The 20,722-nt window shown below is 34.5% G+C and overlaps 1 protein-coding gene across 6 annotated transcripts in view; it reads left to right on the top strand.

Annotated features, from left to right (window-relative positions):
- GALNT13 (polypeptide N-acetylgalactosaminyltransferase 13) overlaps positions 1-20,722 on the top strand; it is a 529,379-nt gene that overhangs the window by 217,284 nt on the left and 291,373 nt on the right. The window lies entirely within an intron of this gene.

Here is a 20,722-nt window from a genome sequence, read left to right as displayed (position 1 = left end):
ATCATATTTACTAAATATGATATTTTTCTTTCTGAATTACTTCAAATAAGACCAAAATAGATCAGCCAAAATCTTGTTGACATGTTGGGAATGGATTATCAGAGGTTTAATTGGTAACTAAATAACTGGTTTTATATACCCTTTTATGCTTTTGAAATGTTTCTCTCAAGAAACCCACAAATAACAACAAATTATTGATACTTTTGGTCCCCAGCAAATGGCTAAAACATTCAAATATTACATTTGTACATTCCAAATGCCTAAATAATTTTATAGGTAGTTCTGTCCATATTTATGTGTTTCTTTGTATGTATATAGACATGTTTGCATATTTAAAGATATACAGAAAGCATCTTCCTCTAAATAGTTTTGCACAGTTTAAATGCTAAGTTTATAATGTTATAATGTATATATCATTTTATTTTGTGTATTATGTTGTCATAAAGTGGGTAAATGTGATACTTATGTATTCAGGAAAACCATGTAAATACTACTTCAAATTTTTAAAAATCTTCACTTTCAACTATCAGAACATAAATTTTATATTAGATCTGGGATGATAAAGGTAAGAATTTAGTACAGAGCTATCACTTAAAAGAAAAGAAAGCAAAATCTTCATTGAGCTGCCGTTTAAAATATTTGTGGCCAATGGTATTTCTTCCTTTAAGAATCACTTAGTATGTTAAGTAATTGAGTAATTAAGCCTTAAGATATATAGTAATTCAACATTTTGAAACAGAGATTTCAAACTGCTCAGGATAAAAATTATGCAAAATACGATATTTACTGTGCTTTTTTTAGTAAGACACCTCTTTATTAAAAGACTTGTTAAGCATTTAACCACATGCTTTTTAAAAAATTGAGATATAATTGATATATAACATTATATTAGTTTCAGATGTTCAACAAAATGCTTCAACATTTGTATACACTGTGAAATTATCACCACAATAAGTCTAGTTAAAATCTGTCATCATACAAAGTTGCAAATTTTTTTTTCTTGTGATGAAAATTTTTAAGGTTTACTTTCTTAACACCTTTCAAAAATCGAATACAATATTGTTGGCCATTGTCACCGGTTGAGCATTATGTCTCCATGATTTATTTATTTCATAACTGGAAGTTGTACCTCTTGACCCATTTCACCCACCCAGGATTCCCTTTCCTCTGGCAAGAACCAATCTGTTCCCTGTATCTATTGATTTTGCTTTATTTGTTCATTTTTTTTTGTTTTTTAGATTCTACATGTAAGAGAAATCATATGGCATTTGTCTTCCTCTGTTTGACTTTTTTTCACTAACCACAATATACTCAATGTCCATCCATGTTCTTAAAAATGGCAAGATTTCATCATTTTTTTTATGGCTGAATAGTATTCCATGGTATGTCTACCACATGTTCTTTATCCATTCATCCACCAATGGACACTTAGGTTGTTTCCATATCTGGCTATTGTAAATAATGCTGCAGTGAAGATGGGAGTGCATATATCCTTGTGATGTTTTCATTTTCTTTGGATAAACCCAGAAGCAGAATTTCTGGGTCATATGATAATTATATTTTTAATTTTTTGAGAAATTTCCATACTGTTTTCCATACAGTGGTTCTATGAATGTACATTCCCACCAACATTTCTCCACATTCTCGCTGATACTTGTTATCTCTAGTCTTTTTGACAGGTGTGAGGTGATATTTCATTGTGATTTTGATTTTCATTTCCCTGATAACTGGTGATGTTGAGCATTTTTGGCTGTGACTTTTGGACATCAGTAAGTCTTCTTTAGAAAATCATCTATTCTGATCCTCTACCCAACTTTTAATTAGTTTGACTGTTTTTTATTGAGTTGTATGAGTTCTTATATATATATATTGGTTATTAACCCCTTATCAGTTATACAGTTTCCAAATATCTTCTTCCAGTTAGTAGGCTGCCTTTTCATTTTGTTGATCTGTTCCTTTGCTGTGTGGAAGTTTCTGCTCGCCATTGTCCCACTCTTTCATTTTGCTTTGTTGCCCTTGCTTTTGGATTCAGATCCAGAAAATCATCACCAAGTCTAACATCAAGGAACTTACTGTCTTTTTTTCTTTTAGGAGTTTTATGGTTTCAGTCTTTACATTCAAGTCCTTAATCCATGTTGGGTTAATTTTTGTGTATGGTGTAACATAGTAGTCTAATTTCATTTTTTGCTTGTGTCTGTCTAGTTTTCCAAACATTATTTATTGAAGTTGGGAAGTTCAACTGTCCTTTCCCCTTTGTATATTCTTGTCTCCTTGTGTAGTAAATTAATAACTAAATATGTATGGGTTTATTTCCAGGATTTCTTCTTGTCCAATAACTTGTGTGTCTATTTTTATGCCAATACCAAACTGTTTTGATTACTGAAGTTTTGTAATCGGGGCGTGTGATACCTCCAGTATTGTTCTTCTTTCTCAAGATTGCTTTGGCTCTTCAGGATTTTTTGTGCTTCCATGTAAATTGTAGGATGTTTGTTCTATTTCTGTGAAAAGTGTCCTAGTAATTTTGCTAGAACTGTATTGAATCTGTAGATTGCTTTGAGTAATATGGACATTTTAACAATATTAATTCTCCCAACCCATGAGTACAGAGTATCTTTGTATTTATTTGTGTCTTCTTCAGTTTTTTTTTTTTTCCAGCTCCTAGATGTGTGGTAATCCTGAAGCCTCCCTCAGGCTGAATCTCCAGGACAAGCAAATAGGTCTTTTTCACAGGAAGACTGGGGTGTGCCCAGTCTGCTGACTATGCCGTGCCCTGTGTTAGCCTGCCAAGAACTGTCTCTCTGATTGTTTCCGTTCTGTGGGGCACAGAAGCACAAGCCCCCTGGCTTCCAGAGCCAGGTGCTCAAGGGGCATCCCCTGTGTGGGCTTTGTATGCCTGCTGGCTTTAGCAGGTCCACAGAGGTGCACGGGGATGGGGCATGCCCGTGAGTGCTAGCAAGGTAGAGGGAGAGTGCAAAAATAGTGTCCTCCAGTATCTGTCCCCTAAGAGAGTCACAGCAGGCCCCTGCCCCTCAGGAAAATGTTCCAAGATTAGCAAATGAATTTCCTTATATATGGTCTAGGTGCTTTTCAAACTGCTGCTTTTGTGTCGTGTTCTGGGATGAGTGAATCTAGATGTGAGCCTTTTAAGAGCAAAATCACAGTTCCCACAGCTGTTTGCGTCTCCAGGATGGAATCCCTGTTGATTATCAAAGCCAGGTTTTGTAGGGGCTTGTCTCACTGGCACAGGTCCCACGAGCCGATGTGCCTGCTGTGGGGCACCAGCCCCTTGCTCCTCAGAGAGAAGCTCCATATTTGCGAGATCTGATTGTGATCAGAGTGTGGGCTACCTATTGCGGTCATGGCACCATGAGTATTTTGTTGAGACCACATCTCTGCCTTACTGGCCGTCTTGAGGTGGCTCTTTATTCTTGTGGAGGAGCTGTTCAGCTAGTTTTCAGGTCTTTTTCAGAGGGATTGTTCTGTATGTGACTGTAGATTTGCTGTGTCCAGGGGAGAGGTGAGTTCAGAATATTTCTACACCACCATCTTAACCCCCTCACTTTTGCTGTGGTTACTATTGCTTGACTTTTGAAAACCTATGAAATAATATTAGTGAAATAATTTTCTATTATATTTTTATATGATACCACTTTGTATACTCTCAGTTAGAAAACATAAATATCCCAAATTCCTACACAAATCATCAAGTGCATGTGAGGTTCACTGGGGACATTAACAAGTCATGTTGAATTACTCAATTGTGTGACCATCTGGGAACAAGTAATGTAGAAAAACACACCATGAGTCAGATATCCAAATTTTTAAAAAGATGTCGAAATCTGTTAATACTCATTTTCGATTTTGGCATTAGTGAGTTGTAGTTTAATATTTAGATAGTTATATCTTAAAAAAATATGGATACATGAGCCGCAACAATGACTGATATAAATTATACAGAGATGTAAAAAAATAGTATTCACAAATAATTAATTAAAAAAGAACTCAACATGTAGTGGAAAACTTGAATTGATAGTTTTCTGAAACTCCCAAACTGTGAACTTATTCAAGTATCTCTGCATATTTTACTAGAATTTATGCTTAGACTGGCTTGACTGAATTCAGATAATTGTCCAAATAGTTTGATGTTGTGTTTGGCCTTAATATCAATCTACAAATATTTGAATATATGTTCAGAGAAATAAACCCAAATAAATATCCAAGGGCACAGAGAAGACCAGATATACAATAGGGTTTTTTTTAGAGGTAATTGTGATGAAACATCAGGGCAAACTAGAATTAAATTCTGGAATGTCCATCCCTAGTGATGCATAAGTATTTATATTAATTCATTTATTTACTTAATATGCTTAATTTATTAATATATGAAATACATTTCTATAGAACCTTTAATTACTTGACGGACATAAAATGATAATATCACAAATAATCATGGTACTCATATTTCTTCAAGTGGTATTAAGGCTGAAGCCCTTAATGAAATTTCTTACTTTCTTGACAGCTCTCCATTTCTGGGATTCTCATTGCAGTCTCTATAAACTTATAAAAAAATTACAGACGACTTGTAATCACCCCTGTCTCTTTTGGTTATTCTCCATAGCTTCAAAAAGAAAGTGAATTTTCATGAAATTCTAACTGATCTGAAACTTTTAGGAAAATGGGTATTAATTTGAAGTGTTAATGCTCAGCATTAGGGACTTATTAACATATTTATCATCAATTATGGGTCCAGGATTTTGTAAATATATGTAGTTTGGATTTAAGAATCTAAGGGGTTAAATATTTCTGTTTTTAGGAAGCAACTAAGTAGATGCCATTTCGTTCCACTCTTAGTATAACATTTTTATGTTAATATTTGGAGAGAGAATTATCAAACTAAAGAAACCCACTAAGATATATTAAGTGCATTATTTTTGAGCATTTAAATGCTAATATGTGCCAAATACTGTTCTATGTGCCTTGGCTATAGCAGTGAACAAACACTTAAGTCTCTGCTTCATGGAACTTAGAATAAGTAAAGAACTAAGAATGGTGAGGGGTAAAGAACAGAATAAACAGTGAAAGACTGTGAAACTCATTTGGTAAGTTGAGTGGACCTGATGCACTTAAATATTATAATATATTTTATCAATATTCAAAGATGTTAAATATTTATTGGGTTGCTGAAACAGACAATATTCTGTATGTATGGGAATATAAAACTTCATAAAGGTACAATTACAAAGGAACCAGCATTAAGCAAACGCATAGATGCCTGTGGTGTGTATGTGTTATTTTTTTGAAAACAGGATTTGAATTGTATATTATAAAAAGCCAGCAAAAATCATTTTGGTTTTCCAAGGCATCTGTAGCCAATGTTATCACATGCCTCTAGGCTGGCCTAGATGTAGAGAAAGCAATATGTCTATGATTATAATCAATGACCCTATTCCATTATATGCAAAACAAGTACAAGGAACAAAAAGCCAACTGTGGAGGGAGATTTTTCAAGTAACTGGGGAAATCTCTAGATACAGAATCAAAACACACAAGGTTTAAGATCTGGCTCTGTGACTGGCTTACTGTTGGATCTTGCTAACTCATTATTTTTCTAAGTCAGTTTCCTTTCACTGATTAAACCAATGCATCAATCAGTCAACCAACCAACCAACCAACCAACCAATCTCTGTCATTTACCTAATACAGGCTTAGCCTTGAGAATAAAATAAATGGATATAACAGGCCCTGAGTGTGAGGAATGAAAGGTATATATTTACATAAGTAATTAGGTAACAATATTGTGTGAATACACCTATAATTGCAAAAATGAAAAAGAACAGAATTGTCCTGAATTCCTAGTGAAAGTTTCATATTTATTGTTAGTGCTAGGCTCCTTTTTTTGGACTGAGGAAACTTCTTAAGCAATTGGGTTTTCCCTATATTCTGAAAATATTCTTGAATAAAAAAATTAACAGTAATAATTGGGTGAATATTTATTTTAAAAAAACTATGGGCAATTAAAACAAAATGCTAAGGTTCTTTGGCATTTACTTGTATCAGACATTTAGTAGCACTCCTGGTTCTGATATTGAGTTATTTGAAGGTTATAATGCAGCTGACATTTAAGTATATTTCATCAGGGAAAAAATGAGGAAATAGGAAATTTATTTCAGCTATTTATATCCTAGACTAAATAACTGCTTCTTACATATGCACACTTGCTAGCTGATAAAGAGAAAAAGACTCTAGCAGTCTTGCATTATTAGTGGAAGAAGAGCTGTAGCATACAAATTCTGAATAAGTTACTCTCAAAGGACAGAGTTTATTTAGGACATAAAACAGAAATAAACCATAGTAGGTTTTTCTGTGCCCAGTCTCACAAGTGTACCTGTCCATTTACATGGATTGACTTTCCCACAAATTGAAGTATGGTAAATGTAGCATTGACTGCACAAAGGAGAAATAGAAAATGAGAATATTAATTGGATTTCTGATCTCTGTTCCACATCTTTTCCTTTTAATTTGAAAATTACTACAACTTTCATATGCTGGCAAAAATTTTACCTGTGAAGATAATAATGATGATTTCTATAATACTTTGATTTATATTATGTGCTCATATGTGGAATCAATTTCATGACCCAAATTAAAAGTGGTGTGTAAGGATTTCTGTTTATGTGTGTTTATGTATGCACATAAATGTGTATATACACATGTATAATAAATACAGATATTCTCACATATACATACATGAATATGTACATTTCTGAAGAAGATGGAGGTGATAGGTATTATTATTATCTTTGGGATAATGATAGTGTTACATTGTAACTTTCTTTTCAAATAAGAAAGTTGATTAGGATATACCTGGGTGTATGCTCAAGGATACATTTATGTATCACTGTAGGCATAAAGCATGCTGCATAACTCCATTTATATTTGAACTACCCCTCAATAATACTTAAGCTAATTTTCTGACACTATTAGCTTGATTTTTTAAAATCATGGTAAAATACGCATAGCATAAAATTTACCATCTTAACTATTTCATGTATATAGTTCAGTAGTGTTAACTATGAAGGGGATTAGAATATGCCACCCCAAAATATGCCAATTTGGCATAAAATTATTTTTAGCTGAAGTCAATTGAGAAAAAACAGACAGAGGAAAAATTCTCTTCCATCTTCCATTTGCTCAAGCAAGGCATATACTTCACTTCTGAAGGTGTCTCTCTCGAACCAGGACAGGAACAACTTTTACCACTGGTGATGAAGATGGTGCTGAGATGACTCTGCACAAACTGAACCTTACTAAAAACTCTTATCTTCCATTAGTTTTCCCCATAATTTTTCCTTCCACATTTCCCACCCCTAAGAGCTCAGACACCTTCTCTTGTCTTGTCACTTCCCACAATTCATCGCTTTTTGTTAAATTGATATACAAACCCCCAAGTTTATCCACTTCTTCACTTCTTTTATGAAGTCCTTCATATATATATAAAACCCCAAATATTAGCATCAAATAAAATGTATGTGACTTTTCTCCTGTTACTCTTGCCTCTGTCAGTTTATTCCACAGACCACAGGCAATAAACACAGGAGAGGAGAAAAACATTTTTCCCTCCCCTACAAGTATATTCACATTGTTATGCAGCCAGAACGCTTTCATCTTGCAGAACTGAAGCTCTATACCTATTAAACAACAACTCCACGTTCTCCCCATCTCCAGGCCCTGGAAACCACCAATCAGGTTTCTGTCTTTGTGATTTTGGCTACTTTTGGTAACTCATGTAAATGGAATCATACGGCATTTGTCTTTTGTGATTGGCCAATTTCACTTAGCATTATGTCCTCAAGGTTCATCCATGTTGTAGTAGCATGTGTTAGAATTTCCTAACTTTTTTAGACTGAATAATTTTTCATTATATGTATGTACTACATTTGTGTATCACTTCATCTATCAATAGACATTTGATTTGCTTCCACCTTTTGGCTATTGTAAATAATCTTATTATGAACATGAATGTACAAATTATCTCTTTGAGACCCTGTTTTCAATTCTTTTGGATATGTGCCCAGAAGTAGAATTGGTTGATCATATATTAATTCCATTTTTAATTTTCTGGGGAAATATCATAGTATTTACCATAGCAGTTATACCATTTTATATTGCAGCACACAAGGTTACAGTTTTTCTATATCCTCACAAACACTTTTCTTATTTTATTTATTTATTTTTAATAGTAGCCGTGGGTGTGAGGTGTTATCTTGTGGTTTTGATTTGCATGATTAGTGATGTTAAAGATCTTTTTATGTGTTTTTTGGCCATTTGCATATATATCTTCCTTGGTGAAATATCTATTCAAGTCTTTTGCCCATGCTTTAATTGGGTTGTTTGGTTTTTTGTTGTTGAGTTGTAGGAGTTCTTTATATATTCTAGATATTAACTCTTTACCTGACATATGATCTGCAAATATTTCCTCCTATTCTATAGGGTGCCTTTCATTTCTGATTTGGGTCTTTAATTAAAACAAAAGTTTTTAATTTTGATATATTCCAGTTTTCATTCACCACATCATTTTTTTTAAAAACAAAATCTTCCTTTTTTTATATATTCATCATTTTTCTAGATCTAATTATGTACCTATGAAAACCAACAGATAAAATTTTCCATTCAGAACATTATGCATGCAAGACAGAAAATATTCAAAAACTTGTAGCACATGGAGGTGTGAATTTAGAAGTGCCATTGTGTGGAGGTGAGATAAAGGAAAGCTTTGTAAGAATATATTTGGAGCCTTGTTTTGTAGGGTAGGAGTATATTGAACAGGGCTTAAATGAAGTGGAGGTAGTTTTCTGCACAGGAAGAAAAGTATACATTGAGGAGTAACTCAGCTCTGGTCAGAGTAGGGCCAATGAGACTACTTGGTAAGAACATGGATTATAGGTAAATTTGGATATGTGCCCTGCTATTATTTCATACATCCTTTTAAGAGTTTATATATTCAAATTAACCAAATACTTCTTTTATTTTTTATTTAGCAACTTCTAATTGAGAAAGCAGATAATTTAATTTTCATTTTTTAAATCTATCATGGCAGTCATATTTTTATTTATGTTTTTCCTGCTTGAGTTATTTAGGACTAAAGGGTTTTTATATTTACCCACTCTCATAAGTGTTAATGTTTCCATATATTTTTGATTTTTTTGTTCCCTATATTTTGATCTATTTGATTTTGGGCAGAAGTGTTTATCTTCTTCATCTTTATTCAAAATCAGAGTGTGTATCAATAAAATATGATAGATTTTGTTCTAAAATAAGGGCAATTTTTAAAAGGATAAAGCAGTTTTAATATGAAATTTTGGATAATTGAGGAATGGAAAAAACAAATAGTTTAGACAGAACACATGTGAGGCCTTGAGAGGAGGCAGCCCAACTAAAATGGAAAGTTGTAGCTAATCGTTCTGGATTACAGACCTAGGGAGGGTGATGAGGAATCCTAAAAACAATGATTCTGCTTTTGTTTAGAATCATCATGCTGGCAAGTAGAAGGTGTTGGAGCAGAAACATGATATGAAAGGGATGATGTTTAGGAAGAGATATCCCTGCAGTTTTATATAGAAAATATAGACAAAAGCCTGAATTTAATAGGTTTCCCTGCTGGCTATTATGTTAATGTAGAAAAGATTAGATAAGGAACTTGTCCAGGATAGCTGCCTTAGGAACATAAAGCAATGTGTAGTAGTGAATTAATATGAAGGGAAAAGATAAATTCAGGATAGCTTCAGGAGGGATGGGCAAATGATTGAATTTTCAATTGTGTGTGTGTGTGTGTGTGTGTGTGTGTTTGTGTAAAACATGAAGCAAATGAGGAGGGAAAGGGAATGTAAGTATAGATGACACTAAGTATATTTTGAAATGGAATTTCAAGATTGGTGACTGACTGGATACAGGGAAGAGAAAACAGAGGACTCAAAAGATGATTCAAATGTTTCAAGTTACATGACTAAGAGATTGGTGGTTTGGCTGATTTTATACACACTTGTACACAGAGATTAAATACCACTCTTAATCTGCATAGTGAAATTAATTCCACATATGAGCACATTACATAAATCAAAGTATTGTTGAAATTATTCTTATCTTTATGATTTTTAGCAGCACATGGAAATTGAATTAATCAGATCAGAAATCCAATTAATATTCTTACTTTCTACTTCTCCTTTGTGAAATTGATGCTACATTTATCTGTATAGTGTTAGCATAATTGGGTAAAGTATAATTAAAACTTTTTTTTTAGATTCTAATATTTGTAAAATTGGCCAATGAAAGTAGATTTTGCTGTTACAATGTGTCAGGTTTTTTTTACTTTCCACATCAAAAAAATCTAATTTAAAAAGTAAAGATGGTTTCTGAACAAACATTTGCAGATTGATCCAACTTAAGAAAACATATAGTTCTGCCATTGCTAGAATAATCCTATGTGGAAGGGAAATTTGACTTCTGTATGAACTTTCTCCTCACTATTTTTTCCCCCAACAGATGTTCTCTGTACACATGTCAGTGCCTGAAGGGAGGCCAAAATTGTACTAAGGTCAAGTTACAATGTTATTTTGCTAAAGAAGAGTTTGATTTCATATTAATATAATTTAACCCATGACAGTAAGACATACTTTTACTGACATGGGCGATGTTGGCAGATGCATAACAATTCTCATTGTTTATTGTAATTAATATTTTCATGACCTTGCAAAGTTTCCTTGTAGAAGTCAACACACTTTCTGTATGATAATTGCTACATAAATGAGAACACTGTGTTTGAGTTTTAAAATTTAATATATTAATATTTCTATGTAATTTTATCATAATAAAACTGAGTGAAAACAGTGTCAGTAATAAATAAATTTTATTGTGAACACTCCAAGTCCAACTTGAAATATATGGAATATATGTAATGATCATAGTTTCAGGATAAAAGTATATGTGTTCAAACATATTTTCCACTATGTATTTATCTATACATTTATTGAGTCTTGATTTATTTTTCCTCTGAGGAAAGGCATTATTTGTGTTTCTTTTATGTCTCTTTCTTTATAAGTAATGATACAATATAGATAGAGTTAGAGACATTTTTCACTAAATTCCATAGGAAGCTATCTGTTTATACTTACTGAGATAGTTATTTTTCTAAGATGTGTTCTAAGAAATTTGAGTGGAAGAATTGGTATAAAGTAATTATTTTATTATCATACTACATAAGATAAAGTTAAATTTTATAGTGTATGTTCATAAGAAAAATTCAACTTCATAAAAATTTATCCAGTGTCTCCTTTCTGGATAATTTTGTGAAAAATTTTAAAGCAAATATGGCACACAGTCTCTATTCTTAATAAACTAATGTAACATACTGATTAAGAAAGATTTTTTTCTCAGTAAATCAATTAATATACATGAATTAAAACATTCTGTAATAATAGTACATGTAGCTAATTGTCAATATTTGTTGAAGTTTTACTACTTAGCAGGTAATATGTTAAATAGTTTACCTGCATTATTCATAGAATTAACTGTAAAAGCTCCATGAAGTATATCCTGTGTTTCATGGTTTAGGAAACATGCTCAAAGAGGTTAGGGAACATCTCCAAAACTCATGCAGCTGGTGTTTGAATCTGGACAGTATAATTCCCAGCATGTGCCCTTAACCACTAGAGACCACCAGTGAAAACAGCAGAAGGAAAGCAAGACCGAGTTATCTCACTGAGTTTCATAGGGAGCATGAACTGTGGGTTAGCCCTTGAATAATGAGTGGGACTTGCTCATATATGAGGGAGAACACAGAGATTCCAAGTGGGAGGAAGAGATGAGGAGATACACAGGGTTATTATATGGTGTGTTGAAGAGACGGATCTGCTATAATAGTGAGTTTATTTTGAGTACTCTTCATAGTCACACTGACAGTCACGCTGACTCATACAGTCGCGATCACTACCCCCAAGCAGGCCTTCCATCAATCATAGGACATTTCCCTTGTCTGTTTTCTCTTCCACTTTGTAACTTACTATTTCATCATTTTAGCACTCCCCTCACACCTCTGATAAATCCTCTCCAATCCTCACTCTCAGCTCATAATTTTACTATTTTATTGAGAAAAATAGAAGCAAATAGAAAAAAATCCCTACTAGTCCTACCCTTTGATCGACTCCCTTACTTGCATTTGTAGCCCTGTACCCTCTACCTTCTCTCTTTTCCCTGTGAATGTAAATGCATTGTCCACGCCTCTAATGACAACCAGCTTCTTTGTTGCACACTAGATGCCATTCCCTTTTAATTACTCAAGCACAGTAGTCCAGCAATTCGTCCCACCTCGTCCGTCATCAGTTCTTTTCTCTCTTGGGTTATTCCTGACAGCATGCAAACATGCTATTTATTCTCCCTTAAAAACAAACATATTTTAAAAAGTCTCTTTAGACAATACTTCTTACAAATATATCTGTTCCTCTTCTCTTGCTCAAAATCTTGAAAAAATTGGCTATACTCATGGTCTTAAACCACCCCTCACCTACATTTGTCTTGAACCCACTTCAGTTAACTTTAGTGCCCACAATACCACCAAAATTGCTCTTGCCAAAGTCATTAATGATTCCTTGTTGCTCCAATTAATTGTAAGTTTTCAGTCCTTATATTTTCTTTATTTACTGAAATATGGTTGACATACAATATTACATTGGTTTCAGGTATACGATGTAGTGATTCAACAATTATATACATTACTAAATGCTCACCATGATAAGTATAATTACCATCTGTCAACATACAAATATATTGCAATATTATTGACTGTATTCCTATGCAATACTTTATCCCTGTGACTAACTTATTTTATCATTGGAAGTTTGTACTTTATCCACTTCACCTAGTTTGCCCATCCCCCCACTCCCTTCGCCAATGGCAACCAGCAGTCTGTTCTCCGTGTTTATGAGTCTATTTCTGTTTGTTTGATTGTTTGTTCAGTCCTCATTTTTCTTGAGCTATCAGCATAATTTGACACAGCTGATTTCTATCTCCTTTTTGAAACAAATTTTTACTTGGCTTCAAAGTCACTATGCTGTCCTAATTTTCTCATGCCTTTCTCTCTGGCCATTCTTTCTCTTTGTTATTTGCTGGTGACTTTTCTTCTTTATAACCTCTAAACGTAGGTAGATCCCAAGGAAAAGCCCTTGGAACTGGCCTGTTTTCTATCAGCACTCACTCCTCTGATAATTTCATGTAGCCTCTTCATTTTAAGTATCATCTCAATCTTCAGTCTAGACCCCTCCCCTGACAACCACAATTGAACATCTAAAGGTGTTCTTGATATCTTCACTTGAATGTCTAATAATCTGAAATGTAGCATGTGGAAAACTAAGTGCCACTTGGTCCCTACATCTCTTTTTGTGAAGTTCTTAGGAAATGGAAAGTCCATTCTTAGATTTGCTCATGGTGAACTTTGGAATCTCATTTGAGCAGGCTCTTTCTCTTGCAACCCACTTCTGACACCTCAGCAAATTCAAAATATTAGCTCTTATCACCTCCACTGTTACCATCTTGGTTCAATCTATAATATTTTCACTCTATTATTGTAGTCACCTATCAAGTGTTTTTGTTTTGCATTGTTTGTTTTTTGCTTTCTTCCTTTGGTGCCCTCTAGTCTCTTTCAACATAGCAGAATGATCTTCCTTCTACTTTGCTTTGTGCTGTTTCTTTGCTTTGATCCTTCCGTGCTTTGCACCTCTTGTTCAGTGCAAACGCCACAGTTCTTTCAATGTCCCACAAACACTACATGATCTAGCTGTCCATTGCCTCTCCCACATTCTTTGTTAGTACTCATCTACTTTCTCTTTCAGTTCCAGGTACAGGTAAACACTAGACACACCAAGAACATTACCACTTCAGGGCTTTTGCATTTTCTGTTCCCTTTGCCTGGGCTGTATATTCCTGACTATCCGCATGATTTGTTGCCTTTCTTTCAACATCTTTACTCAAATGCTACCTTATCCCTGAGGTCTTCCATGACCACATGACATGAAAGAACATCTACCAATGACACTTTATATTTCTTTCTCTGCTTTATATCACTCCTTAAAGCTATTGGCTGCCTAATGTCGAGCATGTTTTACTTACCTATCTTCTTTATTATCTGCTTTCTTCTGTAGAGAGTAAGTTCATTGAATCCAGAGATCTATGTTTTATTCTCTGCTGTATCTCCAGCTCTTAGGATTTCTTTGGTATCATGTTCACTCAGTAAATATCTGTTGAGTGAGTTTAGAGATTAATGAATGGTGGTATACTGATAGCATATAGAAGATGTCAAGAAAAGCTTGGCTTTGCTTTTGTAATCAAAAGAGTGTTAGAGGTTTTCAGAGGGATATTGACATGATGAAAGAAGTATAGATTTTTATTGGGCTAAGTTAGCACTTTTGTCCTTTTTTTTCCCAGCACTGTTTCACCTGGAGCAGAATAAGAAAAAATGGAAATTGGAAATAGTCCAGTGTTAAGGATACTAATAATGTGTTCAGCAAAAGATCAGAGCAAAATTGAAGTAGTTGGAGTTTAGTGATAGCCAAGAAAGGACTAACAAATTATTATATTTACAATTTTGGGGGTCCATTTTTTAGGTCCCATTTATTAAGAAGTTACTGAGTACAAATCACTCTGTTAGGTGCTTAAAATTCACAACCTTTAGTACCCTTCTCTAATACTCAGATTAGGCTTGGAAAGTAAATGGTATTATCCCCACTTTCAATTAAGGAAACTGATGTAAGAGGAGACATTTTTGTTTGGGCTGAACTATCGGAAATGGATTTCTCCCTTAATTTCTTCTAAACTTGCTGCCAGATCTCCCTTCCCAGGCTTTGGATCATTTATCTGCAGTTTTCTGGCCATTTTAAGCTAGTAGAGAAGTCTCCTTTCAAATAGTAAAATGGGGCAGCCTACTCTGCCTAATACTGGGTGGCCATCCTATTCCCCAGTGTAGCAGGCATCCGTGTTTTTGTTTTTAGCGAGCAGCATTGTGGAGACTTCTTCACCGTATAATTGCTAACATGTACCAAAGACTTCCTGCTGACTTCTTTCAATCTTCACCCTCAGTTCCTGCTTTGGGCAATATGCCATGAAAGTACTTACTTCTGGGGCTCCTTTATCTCAGAAGACAGCTCTATAGCGCAGAGCTCCATTGAAAGGCCTTGAGTCCACTTCTCCAAACACATCTACTTGCTGTTAGAAACTTATGGCTCCACAACGCATGAAAATGTGGAAATGCCCTTATCCAACCACCGACTTCTCCCAGCCAACCCTCCTCCAGGATGCTGCCTGTCTTGCATGTCTCCAGACACCAAGAAAAGCATACCTGGTTCCCCAGGTACTTTCTCATTGCAATCTGTCATGGCCCCAAAGCATTATTTCAGGTTGTAACTTCATAGCCAATAAGTATCTGTGCAAAGAGATGCTGATCTCTTAAAGATAGTTATAACCTCTGAATGAATATCTTGAGATCTCTGTCATTTGACTTGATAAGTGAGAAGTACTTTTATCCTTTGCCCCAGAGACAGGAAATATCACCACATACCCAGTGCTTCTGAATTCCCTTACTTCCTGAACTCTTTCAAATTCTTAATCTCCTCTCATGAGGGTAGATGCTGGTGATAGAGATTCTACAGTATGAGTATTGCTATCCTTTAGGAAACAGCAGTTTCTTTTAGAACTAGGGTTACCTATTGCTAGTCAAAATTACCTATCACTTGCTGAAATTCTAAGAAAAAATATTTTTCTTATCCCATTATACCCATCGATATTTTTCTGTAATCAGACGATATACAAGTTGCAAAGCCAGAATTTGTATAAGGCTTTCTGACTCCAAAGTGGTACTCTTCCCAGTGTCCCTTACTTGAGTTCCTTGAGAAGGCAAGCACTGAATTGTTCATACAGCAGTGAGGAGGTAATGGTAAGAAGATTGATATCATAAAGGGCAAACATACCTATCTGTGAACTGCTACAGTGTACCTTGTCCAGTGACTTTATACCTGAGGTCCAATGAATGTGTCCTATACTAGTAATGGTTATTCAGCTAGAGAGGATATGTCTGCATTTAAGGCATCTAGAAGTCCATGCCAAATACATTTCCAGACTAGTTGATTGAAGTGGACTCTGGAATAGGAAGAAAAAAAATGTGCATCCTACAGTGGTATCATTTTAGGGACTTCAGAATAGGTTTGCCTCATGGTGGGAGTGGGGACGAGAGGAAACAAGAATATTTAAGTGGGTGGCTGAGACAGTTGCTGTAGATGTCAAATAAAGAAACCCAGAAAGTGGTGAATAGATAATGATGAGAGTAATCTGGGGAGTGAGCAAAAACTGGACGATCCCATTCCAATGGCAATTCAGGGAATATAGGATAAGACCTTTAGTGTTTACTACATTTGACAATGAAAATTATGCAACCATAGATAACACTTGAAAGGGCATTTTTCAGTGTTTTTCTTATAACTTCTTGATATGTCAAGAGATCAGGTTATGAGAAAAGAGAAGGCTGTCATGTAACAGAATCGAGTGTGTTTTTAATTTTGGAAAACTTTGTTGTGGTTTTCCATCCTAATAGAAATGCTCTATATCAGAAACAAACAACTGGAGTTGAGTGAGAAAAACTATAATGTCCCTGGAATTGAAGCAATAAAGACATTTTTATTGGTAGAAGAACCATCGACGTGTATATGTGGGGAAATGTCAGTTTACTAAATTTTTGTGTCAGGTACAAGTCCAAAATAACATAACTTTTAAAAAGACATTTAGTGCTTTTCATAAACAGTTCCCCTGAATGAAAATCAGTTCATCTGTGAGTGATTTTAACAGAAGCAAATTGCTTCAACTGTGTGCTTAATAGACTGTGTCACAAAACCAGAGCCCAGTAAATGGAGGTATATGTGAGATACACATGTTTCAACAACAGCCTGGCCATGGCAGATGCTTTCTGGGAGAATTTGGCAGGGGGCACACAACTACCATATTTTCATATTTGTATTTGATGAGTAGGAAGTAGACAGAGACGGTATTTTCCCAGTAAAGAATATTCATTTGTTTTTTTATATATGCATTGGTTACTTGTGTCTTACAAACAACATTGTTAAATAAAGGGAGAGTTGAGTAACATATTTCCCACCCTCACTACACTTAAAAATGACAACGCAGAAATATATGTTGGCAGACTATTGTTTCACTTACATGAAATTATGATAATGAAAGTGTGTGTTTGGTGCCAGCTTTAAATATGTGAATGGATTTCACACTGTCCTTGTTGTGTTTATAGTGCCCCTCATATACAATTATGACCATTATTATGACTAATATTTCCCACTCAAAAGTCAGATGAGTTTGTGTCACCATCATCATGTATAGTGGTTACCTGGGTTTCCCAGATTTATGATAAAGGACAAAACTATGTCTCAACCCATAATCTTTGAGTGTTCCACTACTCATCTCACTGCCATTGTCCATGCAACACGCAGGCTGTGGTGTCTGTGTGATCACTGGGGTGGTGTTCCATTTGACATACAGTAGCTGGGGTGGCTGTGTGATCTTTGGTCCATTTTATGCTTAATACCTAGGGTGCTTATGTGTTCCTTCAAATTCTTGTGTTCTTCTTACTGTAAATTTTCTTTTTAAGTTTTATTTTTTAAAGCTCTAGTAGGTTTATAGCAAAATTAAGAGTGAGGCATAAAGAGTTCTCATATTCCCCTGCCTCCAAATGTGCAAGAGCTTCCCCCATTACCAACATCTCTCATCAACAGTTGTTATACCTGATGAACCTATATTGACACCTCATGATCACCTAATGTCCAAAGTTTAAATTAGGGCTCACTTGGTGTTGTAAATTCTCTGGGTCTGGATAAATATCTACTGACGTGTGTTCATCCTTGTAATATACACAGTTATTTCACTGCCCTAAAATCCCTCTGTGTTCCACCCGTTCAATCCCTGTCTGCTCCCCAACCATTGGAAACCACTCATCTTTTTACTGTCTCCATAGTTTTGCCTCCTCCAGAATGTTACATAGTTAGAATCATAGTATGTTGCCTTTTCAGATTGCCTTTTTTTAATTTTGCAATATGCATTTAAGGTCCCTTCATGGCTTTTCGTAGCTTAATGGCTCATTTCTTTTCACTGCTGAATAACTCCCCATTGTCTGGATATTCTAGTCATCTATCCATTCACCTACTGAACAACATTGCGGTTGCCTCCAAATTTTTGCAATTATGGATAAAGCTCCTGTAAACATTTATGTGCTGGTTTTGGTGTGGTCATATTCTTTAGCTTGGACTTTTGTACACAGAGTAACAACACTGAAGGTATCACAGGAATAAGAATAGCCAATACAAACGAGTGTCCTGAGGATTAAGATCATAACAATAGCAAGTTAGTATAAATAATGGAGATTCTAACAACACATAGAAATACCTATTTTAAACTGGAATTTTTTTTAAAAAGGCATTTTACTAGAATCCAAAAAACATTAAAAAATATTTATGCTTTGTCATAAACTAACAGGTTCCTTTAGGTTAGATAATTTACATTCCATAGGTCTTTGTTTCTCATTTTTAAAATAAAAGCATTTACCTTAATATCATCCAGGTTTTCTTTCACCTGTAAGATTCCTTATTAAAATGAAGATTTTGTGGAGATAGCACATTTGCCTAATGAAGATCACTAGGCTACCTGGCATGCCCGATAACGCAAGGGTTTTATATTCAGTATGACATAAAATTTCATGTGAGCTGCAGGTGTGGGGTGTTTATAAAATCTAGTAGGCAGTAATTCAGACATAGGGTAGTCATTGTATAAAAAATATTCTAATATCCCAACAAAGAAAACAGAAAAAAGTTAGAATTGATTGTGGAAAAGAAGCTATAAATCCATAAATTCAAAATTTTTAAGGCAAATCTGTTAAGAGTAGTAAATTACCATAAAATGGTCCAAAAGGTGATCACTGAATAAGTGGCTTAAATATAACTGAAATATACATAGTGCGTGTATAACATTCCATTTCTGTGTTACCTTGATTTCATTTGAGATATGGAGTTATAGCTTAAATACTTAAAATATTTATGATCTCAACAGCTATAAACCATTTTTCACAAAAAGGTAATAGAGGCATAGGGGCATGAGGTACCTGCCACTTAAAGGAAAATTTGTTAAGTTTATTAAAACATACCAGAAAAAATTAAAAGTGGCATTCTGGAAAACAAAATACAAAGTTCAAGGTTTTAGGAAGAAACTTTATTGATGAAATAAAGAACTGTTATGTTTAGTTCAAAGAGTTTTTAATTTATCTACTCAAAAAGTTTATGTTACTTTAATGTTGAAAAGTTGTTCATAAGGAACATATGAAAACACATAATGTGTCAGCCTCAAATACGGAGAATATAGAACTTGAATATGGAAAAGATATTTGAATTAAAACACACACACACACACACACACACACACACACACACACACACACACACATGGAATATATCCAAGTTTAGAATTGAGAAACTTGAAAGATTTGGAAAGAATCAACCACATGATTTATTGAAACTTTAAAGATTTGGTTATTTATAATAACCTTTAAGCTTAAGGACAGGGGTTGGGTCTTATTTCTTTCATTATTATAATTCTAATGACTAGCAATGTAGTTGGCACAATCTACATTCAATAATTATATATTGAATAAATTAATAAATATAGTATTTGAAAACCTAAAATCCAGGTGAAAATCCATACCAAGTGAAAATTTTACCTGCTGTCTCAAAAGGGAACCACAAATGAATTCAAAGAAGGAAAACACATAGAAACAGCAGGATGCTTTTATTCTCTTTTAAATCCAAGTATGAAAAGAAGATCAATAAAAATATTACTCCTGAAAGAGTAGAAGAAAATAGTCCAACAGATGTCAATTAAAACTTTGATATTTAGGTTTGGATATTTTGCTTGTCTCTGTCTGTCCAAACCAAAAGCATCAATAAATTTGGAAGGAATCCTCCTATATGAATGTTTTCCTTTGAGGAAAGGTCCTTGCAGTTTGAGGTACCTTTTCTCTCTTTTTCTCTTTCTCTTTCTCTTTTTTTCCCCCCATACATTAGGTAATTATCACAATTTCAGAGATTTGTAATTAACTGGACATATTTCTGTACTTATTCTGTGTCATTATATCAGCAAAATATAAGTAAAATCAGCTTTAGAAAGGATGAGACAATAATTTGGATATTTAACCATTTTCAGATATGACTGGGAATACTATGAGTGAATACTTACGTACATGTTTTTATCAGGGGTTTTTAAAAATTCCTCCGTTTTCATGAATATTTAGAATTGTTGGAATGTATATCCTGGGCTAAGATGCCACATAGGGTTCTAATCCTCATAGTGAGAGAATTTAAGGGGTATTTTGGATCTTCCTACTATACAAAGAGGGAGTCTAAAGAACCAGCCATTCCCAAGGGGCACTGATTATAGTCTTTGGCTAGAGAAAGTGAAATTAGACAGGATCTGGGCTCCAAGCTGAGAAGAAAATTACACAAAGAGAAAGAGTATTAGGAGAACTCACTGGGAAGGGCATCAGTGGATCAAACTGCACAGGTGGCAGAAGATTTTCAGTTGATTATGAGCTTCACAGAGTATTGGGCAGAAACATTTTTTGATTGCGATCCTTGGG

The sequence above is a fragment of the Manis pentadactyla genome, chromosome 8 (assembly GCF_030020395.1).
Source record: "Manis pentadactyla isolate mManPen7 chromosome 8, mManPen7.hap1, whole genome shotgun sequence".
In the NCBI taxonomy this organism is placed as follows: domain Eukaryota; kingdom Metazoa; phylum Chordata; class Mammalia; order Pholidota; family Manidae; genus Manis; species Manis pentadactyla.
The sequence above is the reverse complement of the archived record's forward strand: the minus strand, read 5'-3'. Positions and strand labels throughout refer to the sequence as shown.